Below are 16002 nucleotides of genomic sequence, written 5' to 3'. Positions count from 1 at the left end.
AAGAAAAATTCAGCTCTAAAATTGTGACTCGTTCCTTGCTCTACTGTGAGCATCCTGAAAGCAATTATGTCTCCTTTCTCTCTCTCTCCCAGCATCTAGCACAGGCCATGACATGGAGGAAATGATGGGTAAACGTCCATTGAGCAAATCAAACTTCTGAAATAAGGCTCTTCAAGAAGGTTTCAACAACCAACCAAAGGCTGACTCACATGCCCACTCCAAATGAATGAGAAAACATATTATAGAATTTTCCTGTTGTTGAACAGCTGGGCACAGAAAGCTTTTTTCCTCCATGAAAGAATATTACTTATGCAAGCCTCTCAAAATCTAAAAGTATTTTCCAACACACAGTCAAATTATATGACAAACAGGCCTTTATTTTAAAATAAGTATCATCTTTTGAAGAACTAAGTTGGAAGACTTACACTTCTTAATTTCAAAACTTACTACACAGTGACAGCAATCAAGATATTGTGGTACTGGCGTAAGACTAGACATGAAAATCAATGGAATAGAATACAGAGTTCATACATAAATAAGCCTATACATTTATGGTCATCGACTTTCAACAAAGGTGCCAAGGGAATGCAAAGGAGAAAAAATAGGATTTTCAACAAATGATGCTAAGAACAGCTGAATATCTACATTCAAAAGAATGAGCTTGAACCCCAATCTCACACCATGCACAAAAAGCAGCTCAAAATGGATCATAGACTTAAATGTAAGAAGTAACACTTATGAGATTCTTAAAATAAAACATAGGGATAAATCTTGACTTTGGGTTAGGCAAGGATTTCTTTCTTTCTTTCTTTTTTAGACAGAGTCTCGTGCTTGTTGCCCAGGCTGGAGTGCAATGGCACGATCTCAGCTCACTACAACCTCCATCTCCCAGGTTCAAGTGATTCTCCTGCCTCAGCCTCCCGAGTAGCTGGGATTACAGGTGCCCACTGCTGTGCCCGCCTAATTTTTTGTACTTTTAGTAGAGATGAGGGTTCACCACATTGGCCAGGCTGGTCTCAAACTCTGACCTCAGGTGATCCACCCACCTTGGCCTCCCAAAGTGCTGGGATTACAGGCATGAGCCACCGCACCCAGCCAGCAAGGGAATCTTAGATACAATATCACAAATATGGAAGCTAGAGGTAAAAGTTGATAAATTGGACTTTCATCAAAATAAACAATGTCTGCACTTTAAACAACACTATCAAGGAAGTGAAGAGACAGCCAAGAGACTAGGAGAAAATATTTGCAAATAATATATCTGATAATGCAATAGTATACAAAATATATAAATATTAAAACTCTACAATATGATGACAAAAATTCAATTTAAAAATAGGCAAAGGGGTCAGACATGGTGGCTCATGCCTGTAATCTCAGCACTTTGAGGGGCCAAGAGGGCGGATTGCCTGATGTCAGGAGTTCGAGACCAGCTTGGCCAACAGGTGAAACCCCGTCTCTACTACAAATACAAAATTAGATGGGCAAGTTGGCGCATGCCTGTAATCCCAGCTACTCGGGAGGCTGACGCAAGAGAATCACTTGAACCCGGGAGGCAGAACTTGCAGTGGGCTGAGATCATGCCACTGCACTCCAGCCTGGGCAACAAAGTTAGACTCAAAAAAAAAAAAAAGGCAAAGAATTTGAATAGACATTTTTCTAAAGAACATGTGCAAATGGCCATTAAACACACACAAAGATGGTCAACATCGTTAGTCATTAGAGAAATGCAAATAAAACCACAATGAGTTGGCGCTTCACTCCCTAGGATGCCTACAGTAAAAAAGATGGGCAATCGCATGTGTTGACAAGGATGTGGGGAAATTAACCAACATACAGTGCTTCTGGGAATGTAAAATGTTGCAATGCGTTTGAAAAATAGTTTGGCAGTTAAATTTTCAACACATCGTTACCATATGACCTAGCAGTTCCTCTCCTAGTTATATATCCAAGAGAAGTGAAAACATATGTCCTAGTCAAAGACATGTGCACCAAGCTTCGCTGCAACATGATTCATAATAGCCAAAAAGTATGAACAACCCAAATGTGCATCAACTGATGAATGGATAGACAAATGTAGTGCCATACTCACACAACAGAACGCTACTCAGCAATAAAAAGGAATCAGGTGCTCTTACATGGTACAATATAAGTCAGCCTCAAGAACATTAAGCTAACTGGAAGAAGCAAGTCACAAAAGACCATGTAGTATATGATTCCACTCATGTGAAATATCTAATGGAAGCAAATCTATCGAGACAGAAAGTAAATTAGTGTTTGCCTAGGGCTTGACATGGGGAGACTGGGGAGTGACCTCTATGGGTACGGAGGCTCTTTGCGGAGTAATGAAAATGTCCTGAAATATGACTGTGATGGCAGTTACACAACTCTGTAAATATATGAGAAGCATTGAATTGTACACTTTAAAAGGGTAAATGTTACGCTGTGTGAATTGTATTGTATCTCAATAAAACTTGTTTTAGTAAAAACATCAACTCTTGAGGGCAAAAAAAGCCTTAGTTTTAGCCAAGTTTCTAACATCTAGCAAATGGCAAGGGGAATTAAATGCTGGAGTCTAGTACTTATGGGTGACTTTTTACATTTATTATCTATTTAACTATGATAATAGTAGCATCTAAGTTCCCAGGACAGAGATGATATCATTATCGATCGCCATTTGCTATTGGGAAGTTTTAATATCTACTCATGTTTTTCAGTCCCTGGAGCTAGGAAGTCTCACTGCTTGAGGATTCCATTAAGTCTGCCTGCATCTTACTGATGGGGAAAACTGAGGGAACCCTACAATGGTGTATTCAGACCCGTCATGAGAGCTAAATAGAGTGGGAGCAGAGAAGGAAAAGGTTGGCCTCTGAAAAATATACTCAGTACAGGGCACTGACGGTCAGGACCTCAGCAATGTTGGTAATGAAACCGCCATTGCAAAATAATGACTGAGACAGTGAAAGAGATCTGACCTGACTCCGCCTTGCTTCTAACCTCCAAGCTGTCCTTGTTTATTCCTGGGCTGAGCTAACTTTGGGAGGGACTTAGTTTATAGTTTAAAACAAAGATGATAATACCCCTTTCCCAAAACAAACCTCCTTCTTACCTGGGGACTAGACTGCCTTTGTAGAACTAAGAAATTAGCCACAAGATTAGAAACTATGGTTTAGGAGTCACGCAATTGGAGGCTACGGGATTCTGACCCTCCCTAAGCTGCTCCTAAGATCAGGGCTTGAGATATTTTGCAGACCCTGCACTTGATGGATCAGCTGGTACCTCCTCAGGAGCCTTCCCCCCATTTACCAAATTATTCTTAAAAACTCTGATCCCTGAATGCTCAGGGAGACTGTTTTGAGTAATAATACAACTCCAGCCGGCCAGGTGCCCTGGTTCACGCCTGTAATCCCAGCCCTTGGGGAGACCGAGGTGAGTGGATCACGAGGTCAGGAGATCGAGACCATCCTGGCTAACACGGTGAAAACCCCGTCTCTACTAAAAATACAAAAAATTAGCCGGGCACAGTGGCGGGCACCTGTAGTCCCAGCTACTCAGGAGGCTGAAGCAGGAGAATGGCGTGAACCCGGGAGGCGGAGCTTGCAGTGCGCCGAAATCACAGCCACTGCGTTCCAGCCTGGGCGACAGAGCAACACTCCGTCTCAAAAAGAAAAAAAAAAAAAAAACTCCAGCTTCCTGCACAGCTGGCTCTGTGTAAATTATTTCTTCTCTATTGCAATTCCTCCGTCTTGATAAATCGGCTCCCTCTAGGCGGCGGGCAAGGTGAACCCACTGGATGGTTACAGTAACAACAAAGGTCGCACCGTTCTGGCACAAGGAAGACCTTCAGGAAAGAGTCATGAAGAGAAGGAGTGAATGATGTATGTGTGGAAAAAAAATATCAAGCTATTCCTCTCAACCATTCTTATTTGACACAATCACTATTTGTTTTTGAGAAAATAGATTATAAAATTGCCCTGCTTCTTGCGAGCAGCATGGATTTTCTTTCTCCTCCTGGGTTTTCAACTGTAACTTGCCCTTTTCTCAGTCAGTTGCTGGGCTGAATTCATCAGTTCAACAGCTGACCCACCGTGGACTGCAGGTCTGACGATTTGGCGTATGTATTTACAACACGTATCTGAGAAAGCCGGTGCCCCTGGCACGTAACACTACCCATTCCGAAATGCCGCTTAAGGTCAGAAAAAGGAACGGTGCTGCTCAGTGAAGCTGACAGTCAGAAAGCTGTTTTTTGTTTGTGTTTATGTTTTGCTTTTTGGTCTCTCTTGCATTTTTAGATGTTTGTGTTCTAATTCTTCCCCCTTCTACTCCAGGAGACAAGTGGTAAATGGGAAAAATGACTGACCTAGTTCAAGAACCTGACCATCGGTGGAGTGCTGTGTGCCCTGTGAATGCACAAGCAGACTGCAGAGGCGCCAGGTGTCCTGTCTCTGGAGATCAGGCCACTACACTTACGACAACAAAGGCAGATGGGGGAGGACCCAGAGTGTGTCAAAGTCATAATCACAAGGCCAGTGCTACACCCTGCTTATCACCAAAGATAAGGAATGAACGACATGACACCTTCACATATAAACTAATCAGAATTTAACATCATACATAAATGGCAGTAGCAGCTTCCTTTTCACATGTATTCTAAGAAATCATTTCTTCCTGCCTCTTCATGTATTAATTTAACATGCATTGATTATCTACCCCATGACAGTATGCTAAGAAAGTTACAAGCATAAGTAAAGCTCAGACCCTACCATAGACCTAAGATTTTACAATCCAAGAGCAGGGCAGACCTGAACACAAGTATGCATGGTAAGATGCAATGTGTGATACAATTAAAAACACACTGTGATTGGCCTGGCGCAGTGGCTCACACCAGTAATCCCAGCACTTTGGGAGGCCAAGGAGGGTGGATCACGAGTTCAGGAGTTCAAGACCAGCGTGGCCAAGATGGTGAAATCCCATCTCTACTGAAAAAAATACAAAAAAATTAACCAGGTGTTGTCGGGGACGTCTGTAATCCCAGCTACACAGGAGGCTGATGCAGGAGAATCGCTTGAACCCAGGAGGCGGAGGTTGCAGTGAGCCGAGATGGAGCCACTGCACTCCAGCCTGGGTGACAGAGCGAGACTCAGTCTCAAAAAAAAAAAAAAAAAAAAAAAAAACACTGTGATCAAACTGTGGGACAATAAGGCACTCCCCCACAAAAGAACTTTCAGACCCCAGATTCTGTGAAATGTCTCTGAGACAGTTGACTAAAAACATATAGTTCCTCCTGCATTTTCAGATTAATGGATTGATATTCTGTGAAGGACCTCCTGTGTCAGGAGTCTGCAAACTACAGCCCATGTACACCAGTCCAGCCTACTGCCTGTTTTCATAAATAAAGTTTTATTGGAACACAGCCACGGTCATGCACTTAGGTATTGTCTGTGGCTGCTTTTACCATAGTGGCAGAGCTGGGTCGTTTAAAAGAGATCACATGTGAAAATATCTACTCTCAGGCCCTTCACAAAAGTGAAGGTGAAAAATATTCACTCTCAGGCCCTTCACAAAAAAAGCCAAACACTTTACTAAGAAAAACATATCCAATATATTTAACAGCAAAGGGTTCACATAAAGAAAACTATAAAATCAAATCAAAGCACCAAAAACAGGTTTGAAGTAAATGGAAGCATATTCTATGATGAAAAGACAATAACAATAACATATATATAGATACACATATATATAAAAAAAAACTCTCCCAACAATTAACATACAAATTTAATGTCTTTCCAACTAGTGATATAGGAGTTAAGAAGAAATCACTAAGGCAGATAGTAAGGGTATGGGAGTCCTCGATAAGGTTTTCCTCTTTAAGGAAAAGCAGCCCCAAATCCTTTTCTAACAAACAGCAGCCTTAAAGTCGAGCTGCAAACATAGACAAGCAAGCTGGGAGCTCGCTCAGGTGAGTGCTGGGCAGGAACTAGGGACTAGACATGTTCAAGATGGCGGCTCAATCTTTCCTTCTCTTTGTCAGCCACCTGTACAGTGAAGAGCAGGCAAGACGGCCCTGATCAACTGGAAAGCCCATTTGCATAACAAGACTGGTGGGGCAACCAGCCTTCCTTGTAGGCTATGTAAAAGTTGTACGTAATCTAACCAATCTGTGAGGCCTACATAAATCAGACACCACCTCCTCAAACTGGGCTATAAAATCCGTTGCATTCGCTGCCACCCAGTCTTTTCCACTTGGAGACTCCTTTCTCTAAGTCGTTTCTCTTTCTCTTTTCTTCTGCCTATTAAACCTCAGCTCCTAAACTCCTTTTGTGTGTCTGTGTCCTAAATTTTCCTGGCGCGATGACGAACCCCAGGGTATATACCTCAGACAATGTAGCCGTTTCACTAATATCTCAATAAGGTTTAGGGGGTTTTTGTTGTTGATTTTTTTTTGTTTTGATTGCTTGCTTTATGCTTAAAATTAAATCATATTATCTTAACATTTATATTATGTGAAATAAATGCCCAAGTATAATCCAACATTTTCTGGAAAAAAGAGAAAAGGGGAACTTGCTTTAGAAGTTATGAAAAACACTTTTAAGGCACTGTAATAAAATTAACATAATGTTAACGAGGTAATTAACATAATATTGACAAGGTACAGAATCCAAAGGCGATATTTTAATTTCGTGGGGGGAAAGGATGGATTATTGAATGCTATTAGAAAACCTTTAGGTAAAGATGGTGGATTTAACATGTGCATCTATTTTCACTTCTTCCTCAAAAACAAAATGCACTAAAACTATAGCAAAATAACTTTTTTTTTTAGCATAAACCCTCAAAGATAGGGGAGCTGGAAGGATCTACAACTGTAACAACATTTTAAGGAGAGAAACCAGATAAGGAGTAGAAAAAAGACCAAGCCGGAAGTAGAGAGAAATCCTAGGACCAAACTGAGGCAGGCTTTCCCAGAAGCTCAGAAATTCTGTACATCTAGATAAACGTGGGAATAAAAGAAGGGCTAAAATAAAGACAGTTTGTTGAAAGTTTGTTTAAGAAACAGGGCCACATGTCCTCTTCCCCGTTTCAGCAACTAAGCTCCTAGTTCTTCCTACTTCTGCAAAAGACAGTAGGTTTATAGTAAGAGGAGGGTACAACAGAGAGCGTCTCTGGTATGAGGGACACTAAAAGGATGAAGGAAAGGGATTAAATGTATATATGCTGAGATGCCCTCCCCAGCATGCAGAGTCAGGCTTTCAACCCAGGTGAGCTCTCAGTTGAGTTTTCTGTGGGACATGATCAGGCTGAGAGGACAAGAGAGCAGCCCAGCCAAGGAAGTTCTCAAGCTCAATGGTGTAGCCAATTAGTCCTTCTCTAAAGTACACAGTTAACACACTCCACTCACATGCGCACAGGTCTATCTGCCTCATAGTCCTGTAACCACCCACTGGGGGTCACCTTGCCCACTGCCTAGATGGAGCTAATTTACCAAGACAGGGGAATTGCAATGGAGAAAGAGTAGATCACACAGAGCCAGCTGTGCAGGAGACTGGAGTTTTATTATTACTCAAACTAGCCTGCCTGAGCATTCAGGGGTCAGAGTTTTTAAGGATAATTTGGTGGGTGAGGGAAGGCTAGTGAGTCAAGAGTGCTGATTGGTTGGGTCAGAGATGAAATCATAGGGAGTTGAAGTTGTCCTCTTGCACTGGGTCAGTTCCTGGGTAGGGGCCACAAGATCAGATGAGCCAGTTTATCGATCTGGGTGGTGCCAGCTGATCCATCAAGTGCAGGGTCTGCAAAATATCTCAAGCACTGATCTTAGGAGCAGTTTAGGGAGGGTCAGAATCTTGTAATCTCCAGCTGCATGACTCCTAAACTGTAATTTCTAATCCTGTGGCTAATTTCTTAGTTCTACAAAGGCAGTCTAGATCCTAGACAAGAAGGAGGTTTGTTTTGGGGAAAGGCTGTTATTATCTTTGTTTTAAACTATAAACTAAGTTCCTCCCAAAGTTAGTTCAGCCCATGCCCAAGAATGAATGAGGACAGTTTGGAGGTTAGAAGCAAGATGGAGTCAGTCAGGTCAGATCTCTTTCACTGTCTTGGTCATAATTTTGCAATGGCAGTTTCAGTTCCCCACTCTAAAATATTAGGAAACAATCACAGATTACAAGATAACTGAAGAAAATCTCTAATAAGAAAGATAAAAGCCAATACAAATAAATAAGGGGGCAGGCAATTTAGAGAAAACAAGCCTATGCATCAAGGGGAAAAAAAAGACTTTCCAAAGAGAAGCTATCACTAACAGCTTTAGAGAGACAAAAGAAGAAACAAGAAGAGGTACTATGTAAACGTAACTCAAAGAACAAAATTCTTAAAAATTAAAAATATGATTTCAGACATAAAAAGCAATGGAAGGATTAGAACATAAAATTGAGGAAATATTCCATAAAACAGAATAAATAAAATAAACAGAGGAAATAATAGGAAAGAAAAGACTGGAAAATTACAGAACCTGTCCTGTGGGTTGAATACCTGTGTAATAAGAGTACAGAAAGCAACAACCGAGAAAATAGATGAGAGAGAACCATCAGTGAAATAAGCCCAAGAAATGCATCAGAATTAAAGGGCATGAATTTAAAGATTAAAAGGTATCACCAATTATTTAATAAAAGAAAACATAGTGTCAGGCCAATTAATATCTCAAAATGTCAGAACACCATGACCATAGACAAGATCCTACAGGCTTCCAAATGGGATAGGAAAAATGTTATTTTCAAAGGTCAGGAATAAGAATGACACCAGATCTCTCAATAACAGCACTAGAAGCTAAAAGGGAATAGAGCACTGTCTTCAAATTCCTGATGGAAAAGCACTCTCACCCTACACAAGTATATCCAGATAAAACATCAAGGAAGTATCAGGATAAAGACATTTTTAACATGTAAGGACACAAAAAGAAAAAAATGTACTGCCCATGCACCATTCTTAAGAAATGAGAGAAAACTCCACCAAAATGAGAGAAGAATTAAGAAAGAGGAAAACAGCAAGAGTAAGAAACAGGAGAGAGTGAGGAGCCCCAAGATGGCAAAAAGGAGAAATCCCAAGATGACAGCTGTGCAGAGGGCATGGAGTTCAGCTCGCCCAGACGGAACAGGTCAGAAGGCTCCAGGGGAGACCTCTTCAGGGAGATGAAATTGCTAGAACACCTGAAGTCCCTACATGTCTTAAGAAGAGATTTAGATGAAAGAATTGAGAGTTTTATTAGCAACACGTATATAGAAAACAAAGAAAATGAAATATCAAGCTTGGTTTCACTCCAAAGAAAACACAAAGCTGTGTCACAAAGGAAAAGTACGTACAATTTAACAGTAAGGGAAGGGCATATGTGGACTCTGTGCTATTTTTGCCACTTTTTCATGTGTCTAAAACCATTTCAAAAGAAAAAGCAATCATAGTGTATGTGGTAGACAGTCTCTAAAATGGTCTCCAATAACCCCCACCTCCTGAAATTCACACTCTTGCATTGCTCCTCCCCTTGAGAACATGTGGAACCTGTGACATGCTTCTAATCAATGGAATATGACAAAGATGATGAACGCATGTGATTCCATTACATAAGGGTTGCTGGAGCTCTCTCTCCTCTGCTGGCTTTGAAGAAGCAAGCTGCCACCTTGGGAGAGCCCCCCATAACAGTCAACTGTGGGTACCCTCCAGAGCCAAGAGAGGCCTCCATCAGGGAGCTAGCAAGAAACCAAAGTGCTCAGTCACACAACCACAGGGAGCTGCATTCTGCCAGCAACCTGCATGAGCTTGGACATGGACTCTTCCCCGGGCAAGCCTCAGATGAGAATGCAGCCGTGGCCAACACCTTCACTGCAGCTTTGCGAGACCCTGAACAGAAGGCACAGCTCAGCAATGGCCCAACTCAACAACCCACAGAAACCATGAAATAATCAATGTGTGTTGTTTTAAGCTGCTAAGTTTTTGGTAATATTGTTATGCTCAATAGATAACTAATGCAAACCTCCTAGGCTTAAGTGTGGGTTGGACCTAATGAGTCGTGTCTAGTGAATAGAATACAGTAAAGGTGATGGAGTCTCACTTCTGAGATTAGGTGGCAAAAAGACCTGCTTCCATCTTGTTCTCTTCTTGTTTTTCTTCTAGCTCTGAGGGGAGCCAGCTGCCACACTGTGGGCTACTGATGGAAAGACCCGAGCAGTCAGGAGTTGGTGGTATCTCTGGCCAACAGCCAGCAAGGACTCACCACCTGCAAACCCTACATGAGTTAGCTTGGAAAGGGAGCCTCCCACTGCTGATCCTGGGGACATGGCAGCCCTGGCCAGCAGCCTTCACAGCAGCCTTGCAACAGACCCTGGGCCAGAGACCCCGGCTAAGCCACACCTAGTCTCCTGGCCAGAACCTTGAGATAATAAATGCTTATTGCCTTAAGTGGCTAAATTATGGGGTAATTTGTTACACAGAAATCAATAACTAACACAGTAGACTACATGACTCAGCTTTGAATGGCCTTCCTATAGTCCTCCCAAAGTAAATGCTAAAAATTAATCTGACCAAAACTCGGGGGAATAAGAGATGGGAAAGTTGTGAGTGCATGGTGAGAAGGTAGTGGGGGAAAAGGGAAGCCTTCATTTCCACGGAGGGAAGTCAAAGAAGGGTGTCAAAGACTAAACATAAAATGGAGAGGTAGCAATAAAAGTAAGAACAGTAAAGGTGGTTACCCTTCGAGGAGGGTAGGAGAAGTGGGGAGGGGGAGGAAACACTGTTTTCTATCCTGACCCTTGTAAAGCTAGGCGACTCTTTACATGTGGACATGTATACCTTTGATAAAAATTTAAACTTAGAAGAGACTTCCACACCCAGTCCAGATGTGATTCTTTCACGCATTTCAGATGTGATTCTTTTGTCCAATCTAAATTGCTTTTTCATTTCTTTCAAAGATAAAAGACCTGAGTTGTTTTTCTTTTTTTTTTTTTTTTCTTTTTTTTGAGATGGAGTCTGGCTCTATCACCCAGGCTGGAGTGCAGTGGCGTGATCTCAGCTCACTGCAACCTCTGCCTCTCAGGTTCAAGTGATTCTCCTTTCTCAGCCTCCTGAGTAGCTGGGATTACAGGTGCACACCTGCCCAGCTAATTTTTGTAATTTTAGTAGAGACAGGGTTTCACCATGTTGTCCAGGCTGGACTCAAACTCCTGACCTTTGGTGATCTGCCTGCCTTGGCCTCCCAAAGTGCTGGGATTACAGGCTTGAGCCGCCACGCCCAGCCAAACATTTTTGATACAGAGTATCAAAGCTTCTGTTTCCCTAAATCCCTAATTCTTTAATCCCTTTTGTCTTTCCCTTGTGTGTGTATATGTATGTCTGTGTATGTGTCTGTGTGTGTAGGTGTGTTTATATGTGTGCATGTGTGTGTGTGACTATGTATTTTTTTGCGTATGAGTCTGTATGTGTGTCTGTGTCTATGTGTATGTGTATGTGTGGCTGTGTGTGTCTATATGTGTGTGCATATATGTGTGCATGTGTGTATGTGTTTGTGTGTATATATGTCTGTGTGTCTGCATGTGTACACGTGTATGTGTATGTGTATATGTGTGTATGTATATGTGTGTACGTGTGTATATGTGTATGTGTGTGTCTGTGGATAGTACACATGCGTATGGGTCTGTGTATGTGTGTGTCTATATGTGTACGTGTGTGTAACTGTGTGTATGTGTGTGTTTGTGTGTGCAAATGTGTCTGTGTGTATATGTGCATCTGTATGTCTATATGTGTGTCTGTGTATGTGTGTGTCTGTATGTGTATGTGTAACTGTGTATGTGCCTGTATGTGGGTGTATATATGTTTCTGTGTGTATTTATGTGTCTATGTGTGTGTGTATCTGTATGTGCGTGCACACATGGCCATGCCACACTGCCGGGTCTTGCCTACATTTTCCTTAGCAGAGAGGGAGCCCCACAGTGGACTCTGCAGTGTCCACATCCAGCAGTGGCCGGCACATGGCAGGCACTCAGTTTAGGCAGCCTGAGCCTCCTCACCATGCACACCTCCTACCCCAGGCCCGGGCAACGCAGCAGCAGTGGAGGCTGGGTGAGGAAGGGGAAGGCCCAGGGCTAAGACCCCACTTCAGCCCTCAGGAGGGACCATGGCTGTCTGGCTCAGCACTAAGCCCTGTGAGACCAGCACCAGGCTGACACTGATGAGCATGGAGAAGCTGGGGCCAAGGCAGCCACGGGGCTCCGAGCTGACCAGCTCCCTTGGCCTTCGCTTCCTCTTCGTGTCATCCTTCCCTGTTCAACCTGCCGATGCTTGACTTTTTCCAGTTTGTCTTTTCTGTTTTGTCTCCTCGTTCTGGGATCACTTCTCACTCACCAGCCATGAAACTCCCCAAAATGACCTCCAGGTCACATCTTCCTTACAACATCTTGATTAGTTCTTCAGAGAGTGCAAGCTGTCCCTTGACTTGCTACCATGCCCCTGAGAAATAGAACAGATGGAATTCTCACCTGCGTTTATACTGTCTTCTGCACAGCAGCACACCTTAGCCATCGCTTAGTGAACAACTTTACTGATCCCTGTCCAAGGGCCTAAACGATGCCTGGGAATGGAGGCTGAGCTACATACAGGACGACAGCCAGGAGGGAACTTATGTGGGAGTCCTAAGTAGCCCAGGACAAACATTGCCAGCCAGATAGCCAGTCCACAGGAGCTGAAAACTCACCTTCTTCATCCTGCTGCAACTTCTACTGACCACGCCATACCCAGCTGGCCCTGCCCACCAACAGACTCTAACTTACGGACATAGGGCCAGCTGCTCTTGCTCCTGAAAGGGCCATGAATCCAAGGATTGCTCATCAGTAAGCTGGTCAGCTACCCATGAATCGACCTTACGCAACACAAAATATTTGCCCAGCAACTGCAACCTTCATTGGATATGACAATTCACTGGACTCCTTATGAGGCTTGGCATTAAAAATATGGAAATAAATTGGTGAATTGAGAAGAAAAGGAGGCCAAAGCAAACACATAAAAACAGATACCTCCATGATAAGGAAAACCAAGGTATTTAAATCTCCTATGACCACGTCAAAAGAAACCAGGTGAAGCATGTGCATAGCTTTCTATGTGCAGCTTTACAACCAGCCCCTAATGACCTGTCCTCCCTTGAGAACAAAGCCTGAGGCAAATCTTCGCAGCTCCTGCTTTGTGAGGAGATGGGTGCAATCCCGGGGCAGCAAGAGTGAGGGCAGGAAGCAAAGCGGGAGTGGGGAAAGCAGATGCAAGGGATGTGCTGCCAGCTGCTCATGGCCTCAGAAGACACAGCTGGCTGTCCAGGTATATGGGACGTTCAGGGGCAGGCCAAAGGCATCACCATACCTGGAGCAATCTGAGTGTGAGTGGGAGCAGGAGGGAGGTGGGCAGGGAAGGGAGAAAAATTCACAACTGCCACCACCTCCTGTCTCAATGGTCAAACCTCCTTGTGTGGGGCATGAAGCCCCCTCCTGCCCACACCTCCTTCAGGCTGTCTTCACCCTGTACAGGTACGTGAATTCACCTGCACTTCCTGGTCAAGGCCCCAGGCCCTGTACTTTGCAGCTGTGTGCTCAGATCCACACTTCACCTGAGTCGGGATGTGGTGGGAGCAGCCAAGACCACATGAGACCACAAGGCCAAGACTAGGGAGTAGGTGCCAGGCTGCTGTGGTTCTCAGCCCTGAGCCAGATACAGGGCACCTGGGGGCAGGCAGGTGGGGCCAGGTGAATGAATGTGGGAGGCAGATGCAGACATTTGGCCCAATATAACCCCTCTTAGTAAAGTGACCTGAGGTTTACATTCTTACAGTTCAAGAGCCTAACTCTTGAAAATTCACACTGAATTATTCTCACCCTCATCATGCCTCCTCATCTCCCAGTGCCAGCTACAACCACTTCCAAAATCAGCTCTAGTCGAAACATCACTTCACACATTCAGACTCAAGTTATCCTATGACGGCACCCCCACCAACACCATAGCCTTCATACATCTGTAGGCCAACATTTCCCTATCCAAAAACCGTGTGCTCCATTCAGAGGCAAAGCATTCTCAGACTGCAGGCCCCAAGAATTGTATCTGGAAAATACAACTGCAATGGTCACAGCACTATGGTATGCCAAGGCAGGTGGTTCCTGGCCTGTTCCCATAGCTTTACATGCTTGTGGCGAGAGGTTCACAAAGACTTGATAATGCTTTTTGCTTTGAAATACCTCAACGTGCACAGGCTGGGCAACGCTGTGTGAAGTTTGATATGTTTCATTGCATAAAGTTACATGAGGATTTGGATATTAGGGAGGCTGTGGGTACTTGGGGGAAAGGTAGACCAGAAGTCAGGATTGTTGGCTCCTTGTAGTCCCTGCTCAGACACTAACCTCACGTGACGTGGGGCATACAGATGTTAACTGTGGCAAAAAAAAAAAAAAAAAAAAAAAAAAAGGAGAGGGAAAAAGCCTAGGAATAGTCCACAAAGCCTTAATGCTGCTGAGCCGCTGGCTGTTATTCTTCTGACAACACAGCATAGAAGTGCTGCAGTCCCCCATCATTTCCCACAGGCCTCAAAACCTTCTGGGGAGCTGCAAAACACAGATGCCTGGACCTTCCACACAGAAATCTCTTCGTGGAGAAGGCAGCCAGATTCTAGTGTGATCTGAGGGACTCCACATCCAAAGGCTCCACAGGTCCCAAACATCTTCCTAGGCCAGAGTCATCATTCCTGATATGCCAGCCACTTTTGTCACTGCACAAGTAGCCACGCTCTCTTTTGAGTTAAGACATTATGTTTTGTTTTTGTTTTGTTTTGTTTTTGAGGCAGGGTCTCACTCTGTCACCCAGGCTGGAGTGCAGTGGTGCAAACACAGCTCAAGGTAGCCTCAACCCCCTTAAGCCTCCCACCTGAGCCTCCCAAGTAGCTGGGACCACAGGCAGGCACCACCACGCCTGACTAATTTTTACATTTTTTGTAGAGACAACGGCTTGCTATGTTACCGAGGCTAGTCTTAAACTCCTGGACTCAAGCAACCCTCTCCCATCAGCCTCCCAAGGTGCCAGGATTACAGGCATGAGCCACCGTGGTCAGCCTATTATGTTATTTTTTCAAAGGTGCTCTATTCAGTTAGCCAACACCACAGCAAGGATCCATCTAACTGTTTAGTTAAGGACAACCCAGAGCAGAGCCTGAGGCCACAGGACAGAGAAGTCAAGTTTTGATGGGGAAAGCCATTTGGGCCATCTTCCCGATAGAGCTGTCTGTGATGCCATAGATACGGCAGGATGGCATCGGGCATCTGGAAAGGAGTGGGGAGGCCCTGGAAGCTGGCCTCGAGGGAGACAAGAACAAACTTTGTGAACTTTCCCAAATGTGCCCAGGCAATCTCAGTCCCATGGTTACATTTTGACTCCCACAACGAATGCAAAGCCTTGAAGAATGAATGGGTTTTGTTTGGATTTTCTGAGAAGCATCTTAATTCAAGACCTTTTGCCTGAGTGAGTCAGAGGCAGGAAAGCCTCCAGTCCCACACCAGCTGGTACTTTTCCATTGCCTCCTCCTGGATTATATAACACAGCACATTTTTAGAAACTTGGTTCTAGTTGTAGACTTCTGAGCTAAAATTTCAGCTTCCCAGTCCTCACACTGTCACTTTTTCAAGAGAGGAGATATTAGTGTTTTTGAGCAATGGAGAGACGCTGGAGAATAATATACTCATTATATGGAAAAGGAGTACAGAGTTCCATGCAGTCATCTCAAAATATTTCCCTCCCACACCTGTGTTTATATAGGGACATGATAAGAGACCCCGAAACTGACTGTTTCATCTTGTTGCACCTGGGAGAGTGCCTCTGCTGGGATACTTTGAGTGTACAGTCACATGTGGAGGTAGTGTATTAGCTAAATTCATACTAACATGTAATCGATTGATATAGCATCCAGAGAAGCATTCTGTGGCAAGGAAGTTTCATGGGGCC

This window comes from Pan paniscus, chromosome 8 (genome assembly GCF_029289425.2).
Source record: "Pan paniscus chromosome 8, NHGRI_mPanPan1-v2.0_pri, whole genome shotgun sequence".
NCBI classification, from domain to species: Eukaryota; Metazoa; Chordata; class Mammalia; order Primates; family Hominidae; genus Pan; species Pan paniscus.
Note: the sequence above shows the minus strand (reverse complement) of the source record.